Source organism: Hirundo rustica, chromosome Z (assembly GCF_015227805.2).
Source record: "Hirundo rustica isolate bHirRus1 chromosome Z, bHirRus1.pri.v3, whole genome shotgun sequence".
In the NCBI taxonomy this organism is placed as follows: domain Eukaryota; kingdom Metazoa; phylum Chordata; class Aves; order Passeriformes; family Hirundinidae; genus Hirundo; species Hirundo rustica.
Genome location: NC_053488.1, coordinates 43,627,175 through 43,640,708, shown reverse-complemented (window position 1 = coordinate 43,640,708; position 13,534 = coordinate 43,627,175). Strand labels below are relative to the sequence as shown.

General features: G+C 39.1%; 1 protein-coding gene across 5 annotated transcripts in view; it reads left to right on the top strand.

Moving 5' to 3' along the window:
• Nucleotides 1-13,534, top strand: part of DIRAS2 (DIRAS family GTPase 2) — a 42,032-nt gene that overhangs the window by 15,053 nt on the left and 13,445 nt on the right. Inside the window, exon 1 of one of the 5 annotated variants that reach the window (XM_040091264.2) lies at nt 11,514-11,695. The exons of 1 other annotated variant lie outside the window; for it this stretch is intronic. The gene's annotated coding sequence lies outside the window, so the exon portion shown is untranslated. 3 more of the 5 variants (XM_040091267.2, XM_040091265.2, XM_040091269.2) reach the window with 3 other exon arrangements.

Here is a 13,534-nt window from a genome sequence, read left to right as displayed (position 1 = left end):
TGGGCTAATACTTATTTTAAAGACCCAAATTACTGGATTAATTAAGAAGGGAGAACTGTGGTGATATCCAGACAATCTTTTGCCAATGGAAATTTAGTGAGTTTGGGGTTATTTCATGGTGATTGAAGATCAGAAGATCATGGTGAAGCTTTGTAAAATAACGATACACATCCAAAACCAACAGAAAAAGAAGCTGGCATACTGCATTTAGTCAAATTCCCCAAAGCAAACAGGCATGTATGTTTAAGATTTTGGTTTAATTGAAATTAAAAATTGCAGACTTACATGGAGCAGCTTCTCTTTTGCTAAAAGGTACATAAAGAACTTCTATGAAAACTTTTAAACTATTCCTCTTTCTTGCTTTCTCTGGTAGCTCTCCTCCCTAGGGAGAAGCCTTTGTATTTTACAAATAATAGATTAAGAATCCATCTCTAAGTGGATCTTTTCTATGCATAGTGTTTCCAGAAAAAAATTCATTTAATAAAATGTTTGCCTGATTCTAATTTGCATTCATCAACATAGTTCTTCCTGAAAATATATTAGAAGTATTTTATAAAATTAAATATTTAATGTCTACTCAGCAATAAATTAGAGTTTATCTGTGAGGTATCAGCGAATTTAGCAAGGGAAGAGCATTTGCTAGATTTAGTAAAATTGTTTTACTCACAGAATGAAGAAGTGGTAGCAGTTAATGCAAATGTATTCTCTCTGTCTATGCCAGCACAAAGGATTTGGGCAGAATATACCTGCATTCATCCTTGTACCAACACTGCAGCAACGTTACAGTATAGAGAGGGCTCATTTTTTTAGAACCATCTTACTCAGAAAGGTTCAAAAATCTCAACTCTGCTAACTAGTATACCTTGAAGTTCAATTTTGATGAAGACAGGCTATCACTCAGCGAGTACAGCTTAAGTCTGCTTTACCTCTTTCAAAATAATTTCAGTTTATTCTGAGAAATCTGATTTTTCAGCAAGTTCTATTGCAGGAAACAAACAAACAAAAAAAGGCTTACTAGAAAAGTTCTGTCTAGTAGTTGAATAGAAAAGCTCATATTTTTCAGGAAAATTATTTTCTTAGGTACACCATTTATATACCTGAATGACTCCCTCAGAATGAATGCAATACTGCTAGTGTTTGCATGTCTACAGACTATGCATACCTCTTACTGCTAGCAAGGCAAACCTTTAATTTTTGGGTGATTATATAGGCTGTGGGCTCTTTGGACATGTCTGCATGCAGGATATATCTGAGCAGCACAGGATCCAGGCACTGGCAGAGGTCTCAGGTGTGCAAACGTAGTGTCACTGAAGGTGTTGCACTGCACTTTTGAGCAGAACAAATTACTTTGAGAGAACTGATGAGCCAAGGTAGTTGTACTGGTTTTGACTTTGGAGCTAACTTACCTAGCACAGGCTTGAGTTCTCTGTACCCTCTCACTTGAGACATACTCTAAATATGTTCTTGAGACATACTCTAAATGGCCAAGAGCCAAAACAGAAGTCATATGCCTACCATCCAATTCTACCACCTTTCTTCAACAGAAATGTTCAAATGACTCAAGTTTTGATTTAGTAGGTGCCTAGTTTTTTTGTCTGCACAAAGACTCTCATGACCCCAGTGACAGTCCAGGTCTTTTGAGGCTTTTAAAACTCCAAGCAAAGCCATATTTTTGTATATTAGTGAGAACAAGTATTATAATAAGAGTAGCAGAGAAAAGGGCAGAATCAACTGGCATATGTAGTATAATTTTTTTTCTTTATTTTTAAAGCAATAGTTTTCTTTAATAAATATGATTATGCTACTCTGAAAATATTGCAGGCTAACACTTCTTATTTCTTTCAGGGAATGCAAATTCTGTCTATCCCTACATGTTGTGCAGTATAATGGCACGCAGCCCACACAGTGGGTAATTTGAATGAACAGCAGGCCTTCAAGTTACACTAAAAGAGCTGTTATAATTCAAGCAGGGAACATTTTTATTACACTCACATTCTTGACATCCCACAAGATGCATATACATTTTTTCTTCTCTGTTGATATCAGACCAACAGGCAACTAGCTGGAATAAATGGGCATCTCAAAATATCGTGAACAGTTAACAAGTACAGGTACCTCTGCTTTTTGATGCTGGGATATTTCATACTGAGAGAAAGCTCTATTTTATACCCAGGATCTCTACCATGAATTGCATGCAGGAAGCCTCATCACATACAATCAATGATTCACAGTTTCATTCAGAGCAGACAGTTACTAATGGCATTATTCACCCCAGTGAGCAGGGATTTGTGTAATGGGGCTTTCCAAAAGTATTAACACAGCAGTGAAGGGAGGTGGTGGCTCAGTATTTTCTATTATTGCTTGACCTTTTATCGCGCTTTGGACCTTAGCTTTCGACCTCTTCCTCTCGAAAAAGACCTGCCCTTTTTCCTGTAGCTATACAAAGACTCAAACAGATGGTAGACCTACATCCACATCTTTAATCTGTGTTTGCTTTCTCACCTTGTTAGCTCCCTTCTTCCTGATCCTCACTGTCTCTTTCCACTGCAAGGCAACAGAAATTGTAGTTCTTTATAACAAACTGCAGTTCATTAATGGTGCTCTTCCAACCATGGGAATTCTTTTCTAAAGACCTCCCACCCAAATAAAGTGAGATAAAAGACTGGGAATTTCAGAGTGTTCAAATGATAGTTTGCACATATCACCTTAAAAAGAAAACAAGCACATCCTGTGATTCTTAAAAATGCACACATTTTAATGCACCAAACACAAGGTAGTGTAACTGTCTAGGCATTTTTTAAAATCTTTCCATGTGGCTTAGGTTATGTCTTCACTGTCAACTGATATGCAGCATACACATATTCAAGAGAGCTATCCATAACTTGCAGGAAGAGCTAGTGACCAGAAAGCTCTCTCAGACTCAGCAGTCTATTAGCACTGCTACCAGTGAACTAGGTGAGCTTGGACACGTGAATTCACCTCTCCAGACCTCAACTCTACTCAGTGAAGTATGGTGACATCTAACTGTCCTTGGGTTATGATCTGATGTGTAATTGGGAAAGCTTTAATACCCCTCTTCTTGTTCATGTTTCAGGGTAAGTGAAGAACATACAAACTCTGCCTATAATGTATTCAAACCCAAGCAATATTCTAAAAATTCAGGGTCTATAGATTCACTTACTTGGCATACTGATTAGAAGGGTAAATAACTTCTCTCAGTTAATGGAATTCTCTCCAAATGAACAGAATCTCTGCCAAGAAATTTTGCCTACCCAAAACTGTCCTTTAGGATATTTTTCCGACACCTTGGCTAACAATGTTACAAAACTGGCTTTGAATCTTGTAATACCCACTAAGCAAAATTCACTTTACATTCTCTAAGACAATTCACAAGCAATAAAGAAAAAAATAGTAAATATTTTAATTATTTATTTTCTTCATCAAGCTATTTAATATTGCTTGATCAAGCTACTTAAGTTTATTGACTTTCTGGTCCACTAAGGCAATTCCATGTTTTTTTGTAGCTAACAAATCAAGATAGTGTAATACTAAGGATGTGCAGAGCTGTTCAGAAGAGACACTGTTTGCAAGGAGGATAAATAGATCTGACCTACTGGCTTCTGCAGGGAGTCCAGAGTAACATGATGAACATGGAGCAATGGCAATTGGTAAGAAGGATCAGGTGTCATTGATGCCACGACATTTTATATGACTCTTAAAGATCTACCTAAGTGTATAGATAGATGACAGCAATGGCTGTAAAATGCAATATATTTCACAGAGAAATATATAGTAAGGAATCATGGAGGAAACTGACAAGTCATCAAAAAGTGCAGCTAAAAATATTTCCATTGTGTTGTAATGCATTAATTGGGTTTATATTTGTATTGTTCTTTTCCCTGCCCAGCAGTGCCCACCCCCCTCACTGAGATGTAACCTAATCTTGTTTCCTCCTACTGAACACTGATTGGGTGATGCCTCTGGGGTCTTGCCTGTGGGCCCCGCCCCCTGGGGGGGAAAAGCCATGGCGGGGGAGAGGCCAACACTCTCCGGCGTCGGCTCTCCATCGGATAGGGTGTCAAGTCTGAGCAGGACATAAGAATAAAAGCAGAATTATCCCACCAAAATCAGAGAGTCAAGACTCTTCCTTTACCTTCGACAGTGTCTAGTCTCATGGGGAAGGCTACACTATTGTTTATGTGGAACCCCACAGAAAATTTAGTGATAAGATGACAAGGGGGAATCAGATAGTAATATTAGGGTTAACAGGATTTTTATTTGCTATTATTAATTCCCATTATTCCCGGTTTTCATCACTGAAAACAAATGCAACCTTCCTCTTGGCTTGGGGTGGCAAATTTAAGGAATCTTAGAGGGGAAGGGGTGAATCCCTGTAACACAAAGTGGCACGTGGTTCCTGCCATTGCTGATACAAACCTTCTGAGCAATGCCAGGAGGAGGAATAGTCTGCTCAGCTTTCACTCTGACAAGTGTTAGCTGAGCAAGCTGCCCTGCAGCAGCAGTGAAGAACACATCATGCTTTCTGCACAGATTGTCAGAGCTGCTGTCCTAGCCTGTGTGTTCTAGTCATCCAGGAGATTTTAACAGACTTCCTTGCCCGGCCATGCTGGAACACAGACAGATGGCAGTGGCGTTCAGGGTCTCTCTTTCAACATTGACAGGTAAAAATTAATTTCACTTGACCAGGTGAAGCGCAGAGTTCCTTCTAGATGAGAGGGAGTAACCTGTAAAATCATCAACTGTTCTTGGCAAGCTGATGGAACACTGCTTGTTAAAACATTTCTAGAGACACACAGGATCTCTGCAGCAACAGAAATGCTGATGAGAGTGTTGATTTAGTGGTGTGAAGAGCTGACACAGTGGGACAGGGAAAGTGAAGCCCATTGGTTTATCACTCTAGTACTTGACTGAAAAAAGAAATAGACATATTCTTAAACTTGCTTCATGCCAGATGTCTTATTCAGGGTCTGGTTTCTGATTGATACTGATTTCAAGAGGTTTGTTCACTGTATCAAACACTGCTGTAGTACTGACATTTCATGACATGGTGAGGAGAGCAATCCATTTGGTGATCAAGCAGTGAAAGACCACAGGGCTCAGCTTAGCAGATGCCACTGGCAGACTCTACTTCCCACTGTGAATATCATTGAGAAAGAGGTGAGAAACATCTCTGTTAATTTACTGGCAGCCATGAACAACAGAGATAAAATCAATGAACGAAATATAGTTAATGTCATTCATCTATTAAGTCAAAAGTTTCTTAACCTTCCTCCTTCAATGAATTTTCCTTAGGATGCCTGGCAGATTATGAGTCAAGCACACTGTGGGGTTTAGCGTGAATAGTGATCAGTAAACGGAAACTGTTCTTAACAAATTAATATCTAGTATATTGTGCCATGTATGCTTATACATACTAATAAAGACAGAAATACTCTGGTTTTGTATAAAGAGGACTTAACTTGAATTTAGAGATTTCACCGACTTCTAATAACATTCCTAATAACAGCAAATATGGTTTATGGATTTCTAACAAAGCTTAGTTGCTTTTTTCTCCTCAGATAAGTTGAACATGACCCTTTTTATGCATATAAGAAAGAAATTTTCTCTTCCCCTGGTTATTATAAATGACATCAATTTTTTTTTTTTTTTTTTTTTTTTTTTTTTGGAAAACAGTCATGTTATATACCAAGAAATGCTACACTTTCTCACCCTTTCACAGAAGATCAGGTTAAAAGCAAGTAGCTATCAATTTTCAGTGACAATTATACTCTCCCCTGCATACCCCTGTCTTAGGTTATGCAACGAAAAAATATGTATTCTATTTCATCTGTTGAAAGCTTTTGGGGAGATGTTTTGTCCTTCTCTTGTAAGTCCAGGGGGGAGGGGGGCAGATGCCTTCTGATAATGGCCCAGCCATTAAAACCAGGTGGGGCAGTGTTTCTTATCTCTTTCACCACCCCTCCATCCTCCAGGGGGACATCTTCTGATAATGGGCCATTAGGGCCCACCAATGACATGACATATTCCATCATCCCATTGTGAGATGCTCCACACTGTGGGGAAGGAGCCAACTGCTCCTAGCTAGATAAAAACTGGGACTGAAGGTATCCAGTACACAAGGTATCCATTTTTTCCACTGGATTCCCAGAGGAAGACCGGACCCATCTCAGCATCACTGGACTTTCCACATGACCATCTCTATTCCACAGAACCACATCTGTTACTCCAGGAAGATTTTTTTAGACTGCTTCCAACACCCTGACCAACAGGGTGCCAGGTCATATCCCTGACTCTGTCAGGGTTTTTCCAGGATTTTTGTTTGCTACCTTGCTCGTCTTTTTGTACTACTACATTTGTATTTTCTTTTTTTTAGTATTCCTAGTAAAGAACTGTTACTCCTATTCCTATATCTTTGCCTAAAAGCCCCTAATTGCAAAATTATAATAATTTAGAGAGAAGGAGGTTTACATTCTCCATTCCAAGGGAAGCTCTAGCTTTCCCTCGCAGACAACTGTATTTCAAAACCAATACACCCCCAAAAAGATATTAGAGAATGCACTCAATGGCCTATTTCTTTCAATCACCTTTATGATATTTGACATCCCAGAAGCCAATGTGGTTTAAAACTTGTGTTGCTTTCCCTGTAAATCAGCAGCAAATCTCGTGCTCTCCAGTGTTCAGGAACATGTTCTGGAGTTGTGACCCTCATAAAGGCAATATGGCAAACATGTCTTCTTGTTCCATTCTCTTCATAAGGAATCAGGTTAAAACTTAAAAAAAAATTGGTTTAGAGCAGTACTTTCAATAACGGAGACTGCAAGTCAGAAAGGTTTCTAAAGGCAACTGTATTCGTCTTATTGGGGTGTGAGTGAGAAAGTCTGGCTGAAAGCCAGTGAAAACTGGCTGAGAAGAAAACGGCACTCTGGAATTTGACAATATTTTCTCCAAACTACCAATTTCATCTGTAGTCTGTAAAGAATGATGTCTGGCAATTTTGCTGGACTAGCTGCTTACTTTTATTGCAAGCTGAGACCTAGCTTGCAATCCTGTTGCAGGATTTTATTGCAACGGTAATTTTTAAAATTTATGTGTAACTTTTGTGTGCAACGCAAAATTTCCTTGCAAAAAAAAAAAAAAAAAAAGAAGCCAAAAACCAAACCAACCAACCAAAAACCCTAAAAGTCCACAGCTAGAAAAAGCAGTGCTTCATCTATCTGCCCACAGGGCCTGGAAATAATACAGTTTAAGATGTCCCTCTCCAGAATAATTTCTCTACAACACAGAGCAACATCTGTTGTGGGGGGAAACTTTGCCATTTAAACATGGGTAAGGACCCATCTTTCTAGTTCAATCAAATCAAGAGGTAGTCTGGAGTCCCTTCACCATAAACGAGAACCTTGATTACACCCAGGAGGAATTTGGTCCCATCATTTCATGCTTTGGGTGTAGACCACTTACGTGATATACTACATGTTTTAATCACATTTGATTTATACATAAGATGTAATTCTACTAGAGGTAGTCACCTGCTCCAGTGCATTGTAAATTGGCTATGATGCACTTAGATGAATTGCAAAAATACAGTAAATAATTTGAGTATTATATTTTTAAAATTATATGCAGAAGTTATTTGATAATTTTTTTAAAGTGTTTTTGTTTTTGTTGTTGTTTTTTACTTTTTCTGCCTCTAAGCAGTATGCAGACACTAAAAATACTGTGAAAATTTTATGCTTCATTTACAAAATTGTGGAAGTTTCCTAGTATTCAGATGCAGCACACAAATACAAAATATGGTCTTTATGATAGACCGTCCTGTGCCTACTGCCATATAATGTAATTAGATTCGTGCTCCAAATACAGGGCATTAAAAGATCCACCGCTGACAATCAGCTGTCCTGGAGAATCACTCCTAATAATAATTTTTTCTGAAAAATTTTTTCCCTGTTGGACAAAAACCCCAGTAAGTATTTCTGATGCTAAAATCATTTGCATTGTCCTCCATATTGATGATGGAGACAACATATTAGCTAATTTTTTAATACAACTAAATACAGCATAGGAAGATACCAAAGTATTATTCTAAATTTACACTAACTGTTTGCCATTTTAAAGGATGGTTGAAGGAAGAAATAAATTTCTTTATGACATTGCATAACTAAGGCATTAACTTTCCAAACACGCAGGAAAAGATGGAATATATATTTTAGCCAGGTAGTGCTTTAGTGAAAGCATTCCAGAGAAACAGGTTAACAGGAAGAAAACCATCCTAGAACAGAAAAAAATGAGCTTAGTCCTTGCTCTCTGCTGGCTTCTCTTTGTCAAGATTTTGTTCTGTGCTGCAGAGAGAAAATATTTACATGTTTTACATCTTAAACTTCTCCAGGTAAGCTGAGGACTTTCCCATTTTCCTGTGCCATATATAGGCCATGGATTGAATTTTGATTCAAAAGCTGAAATTTTAGTGCTCATGCAGGTTTGTGCTAAATGTGCATTCAAGCTTTAGGCAGCTCATATTTTGCTAACTAAGCAGATCTCTTGTTCCTTAAATGCCCTCTCTAGCTCAGATGCAGCACAGAAACCTGACAATAGCATAGCTTGCCTAAGACTTTTCTTCAAGCTTGTAACAGAAATACTGTAGTAGATCTTTGTGCCCTTGCCTTCTGTACTTTCCCTTCTATGCAGCAACAGACAATGCACACTGGTATGTATATTGTGAACTGCAGCCCTGTGGTGCCACTGGCAGAAGGGAAGATCTTCACTGCAAACCGACCCTTTTACATCCTGCCCCACAATAATGTGCATCAGGGTCCAGAGCAACACAACCTCCCTGCAGCCTCAGGTAGGAAAATATTTACCTAGCTGCACCTCTGCTGGCCTGTGTGGGACTGACCTGGATTTAGTTCTGTGGTATTCTCTGCTGGGACCACATGTAAGTAATATTATTAGGTGAGGCATGCCTGAGATTTTGGAAGTCTGTCCTGACTGGCACACCTGAACAACGCCGTTGAAAGCAGAAATTGAAAACAAAACCCTCATTGAGGATGGTAACTGCCATGTTAGTTTTTAGCAGAAATAGTCAGGGAAATCCCACACAAGACTCCTTTACAGTGAATGACCATTCAGTACTGTGCTTCTGATCAGAGAAACCTCATGGAGGTTTTGGTGGGATAGAGCCTAGGTGGAAGCTGTAGAAATGGACATTTGTTTCTCAGTGAGGTACATATCTGCAACCTGTACATGGAAAATTTCAGTTCCTTGGACACAGGTAAGGAAAGAATGAAGACAGGCTATACCTATACTTCTATTTGAAATAAATTCAGTTTTGGAAAGAATCAGCATTTTGAAAAAGTATGTTATCAAAGTTTGAACGTCCATCCTGTTGGAATATGGTGCAAGAACTAGATTTTCCCAGATTTGTAATATGAACTGAGTGAGTGAAAGTTGTGACAAGTCATGACTCTACAGTTCTACAGATGTTTCCATTGTTTTCAAGGAAAATTGAAATTCACAAAAAGGATGCATTTACTGAGGGCTGAGATCTGTTAATCTTTGAAAATTATTGAGAAGCCATATTCTTTGTAAATACAAGAGAACTTTGACTTATTAAATGAAAGGGTCTAGATTCTGAACCTGTGCTACCACTGGCAGAATCAGAAAAAATCACAGACAAAATCCCTGAGCAATATTATAAATTTTATAGCTTGACCTCTGCTGTGCTGCAGTAATTATACTACAATTTTTAATTTTTAGTACAATTTTTTCAATTTGAGATATTAATTAGCTAATTCTCCATGCACATGGGATTAAGATATTGCTGAGAGGCGGTTACAAAGCCAAAGGCAGAGCTTTGCTGTCAGGCTCTGAAAGCAGGCCTGCAGCACATGGTTTGTTCCACAGTTTGCTGCCCGGGAGCCTGTGGAAATAGGGCTCACGATTAATCGGTAGAAGAACTGCATGTTAATGCAAATTATTTCCTCAGGCCATATTTTGCAGGTCATCATGTATTCTAATACACTCTGTAAGACACATACATAGAGGAGAAACATCTTCATTTCTCCATTCAGCAAAAGCAAAATAACACAATAAATGCACCTTAACACAATAAACAAATCTTTCATAAAGGCAATCAAAAGAAATCCATTTTTAAAAGCAAACAAAATATATTTTAAATGCCACCAAAGGCACCATTTTTAAAATTATCACACCAGCTGTAGGAAGCTATCTGCTCAACTGATCAGCCACAGCAAGCATAAAAACAGAATCGTTTCCTTGCTGCTGTGACAGGTTCTGGGTGCCACCAACCCTCCACAGGGCTCCTCAAGATGGACATAGAGCCGTTTTACGTCACAACTCAGCTACATGTTAGCAGCTGGCTTAGAGGAACCGCAGTTCTTCATATGCCTGCTATTTGGTTTTAATGGAGGCCTCTCAGAGATCACACAACATTCTGAGCCGGAAGGGACTCACAAGGATCATCAACTCCAACTTTTAACATTCCTGTTGTGGGATTGAACCCACAGTTCTGGTGTTTAAAGCACCATAATCTAACCAACTAAGCAAATCTCAGGGTCCACACACCTTCCCTGGGGTTTCACACAGATTCATAGAGAGACCCTGTACTTATGCTTCCTTTCAGCAGTGACAGTTTAAACACCTTCAGTGGACCTCACTTCTAGCCTAGAAAGAAAAGTGTTAGAAGCTGCTTTAAAAATAAACAGCTGAAGGAGACACTGGATTTTGCATTTGGATTTTTCACCAAAAAAGACCCCCAAAACCAACCAACCAACCAACCAACAAAAGAACCATAAAAAACTCCAAAAAAACACCAAAAAAACCCAACACAACAAAACAAACAACACCCCCCTCCCCGCCCCCCCCTTCCCCATTAAAAATGGGGGAAGTTTTAATTTATGTTTGTCCATAAACCTCAGGAATCCTGTTTTACAGTGCTGCCAGGGGAAAAAAAAAAAAAAAAATCTCATCTGTTTCAGATGAGTGAAATTCTGAGGGACTATGCTGGGCAAAAGCTATTTTTTTAAGGCAGTGGGGTTTTTTTTGTTGTTGTTTTTGTGGGTTTTTTGTGTGTGTGTTTTTGAGGTTTTTTTGTTTGGTTTTTTTTTTTGTTTGTTTTTTGTTTTGTTTTGGTTGTTTTTTTTTTTTTTGGGGGGGGGGGGGGAGTGTGTGTGTGTGTGTGTGTTGTGAATAAATATAAGACCTAAGGGATTAAATTTCCACATAATAAAAATCAGCACAGCTCCATTGATCTGAATAGGGCTATGCTGTTTTTTTGCCTTGGGGAGAAGCCTCACCAAAGGCTTTGTAAGCCTTTTTTAAGTTAAAGAGACAGGCTTGTTCTCTGTTTCAGTGCTGAAAGAAATGGAGAATTGTGAGTGCAGGCTAATGTAATCTACAGCTTTAAGTGATAAACTACAGGATGTTTGGAGGCTTTAAAGACTAATTGTAAAAATCTCCTACGTTGGTTGAGAAAACCAGAACATTACAGCTCACACGTATATATACCTACACATCTATATATTCCACAATTATTCAGTAGGTGGCAGTTAAAAGCCTAGATGAGCTTTGCAGTCGCCATTTAGGCAGTAGCATTAGCAGAAGCTGGAGTCAGTCCGTCCGCCAAAGCAGAAAGAGAGAGGCTGCATTGTCCACGACCCAGGTACCGGGGAGCAGGCGGGAGGGGAGCGGAGCCGTGGAGCAGAGGGCAGGCAGCAGCCAACACAGGGCGCAAAGGGAAGCTGCAGGCGGCGGAGCTGCAGCCCCCTTGGTTGAGACAGGGGCTCTTTTCTGGTGGAGGGAGCCAGGGCAGAGAGGGAGAAGAGCTGGTGCAATGACAGGCAGAAACTGAAGAGCATTTGAATCTTACTGTTCCTGCACAGGTAATTTTTTCCATCGTTTTTCTACCTTGCACAATAGGCGTATCTTTGCATTGAATTTAGAGGTTTTAATTTTCTTCTGCCAAAATATACAATGCTCACTCAAGCAGAATTTCCTCTGAAGTCGATAGAGTTTTGCCTGAGTTACAACTGCAAGATATGCTCTAAGCTAATATCTTATGTAGAGAGCATGGCATGCTGTAAACTGGGGCTAGCAAGGAAGCCAGACACTGGTCATACTCAGACTGGCCAGTTAACTATCATTTTTCTGTGGGCTGAGATGCTAGTAATGACCTTTTTTCAAGCTGCCTTTCATTAAAACTCAATGTGATGAATTTTGCCCTAGTTTACAGCACTGCCACTGCGGTGGCTTCAGAAGAGATTAATTTTTTATTTCTTTTAAATGAAACCTACATTTTAACTTAACTGTTAGAAGAATACAAAAATGTGGTGTCTGAATAAAGTAGCACAAGGCTATTTTAAAGAAAGCCTCTGCTTTCTTTCTTCAAGAGAGATACAACTTCGCAGCATCCCACTGATGGGCAGGATTTTTTTTTTTTCCAGTAGATTGTCCCTATCCCAACTGAATGAAAGAAAATAAATCATGAAAAACCATTCTCAAGTGCTTGAGAGCTGCTGAATTCAGATTTGATAACACTTGCATCCCATTTGAAATCTGGGATGCTTTGTATGCTGCACCAACTCAGACATAGAAGGGTGAGCACAGAATGGAACAACAAAATTGGATGCACTTTAACTTTAAAGAATTTTCAGAATGTCCTGTTCTCATGAGTACCTACTAAGTGAACTCACAAATGCCTGTTTATAACTGCCCTCACATACAGCTGTGTAAGCAGTGTACAGCTATGTGCACCCCCACTCCTTTCGAGGTAAACTAAGCTGATTAAACTGGTTGCTGTTGTATCTTTGACAAGCTTTATGGTTTACCATTATCTAGAATGTTTGCAGATCTCAATATATTTAGTTCTGGCTTAGAGGGCTGTCTTGGCTTGCTCCCCTTACCTTTTCAACTTTTCTGACTAATGGACTTGAGTTATGCTCAGGAGCAGCTCTCTGGGGCCCATCTGTTCTTAGTAAATGCAGTAGTGCCCAATTCATGCAGAAGGGGTTTTGTGCCATTGTTCTGAGCTATGAAATTGTATATCCCTCCAGGCTTTGTGCTCTCTCACACCACGCACATTTCTGAGGCTCTTGCATGAGGAACCGTTCAAACATGGAACAAGTTAAAGCACACAGCTGCAAATCCATGGTCCCATGGATCTGGAAGAATGATTGTAACGTACAGCTATTTTTCTTTATTCGTGGTAAGAGAGGAGAATAAATTGGTATAAATGAGCACTGAATACACTTAGGCTGGAAGATTTCAAGCCATTAGAGCAGCAAGATTCTTAAATTACAATCTAGTTGAAGTAATGTGTAGAAAACATTTTAAATGCCTTTTAGTTGTAATTTGATGGTAGGGATTATGTGAAACAGTTGCCTGCAAAGGCAAAGCACTGGAATTGATAATCCAGAAAGTCTCTTTCAGTACTAAATACTATTTTTTTAGCATTTGGAAGTTGCCTTCCCTAAAGAGTGCCTTTGCAAATGAGTCAATTGTA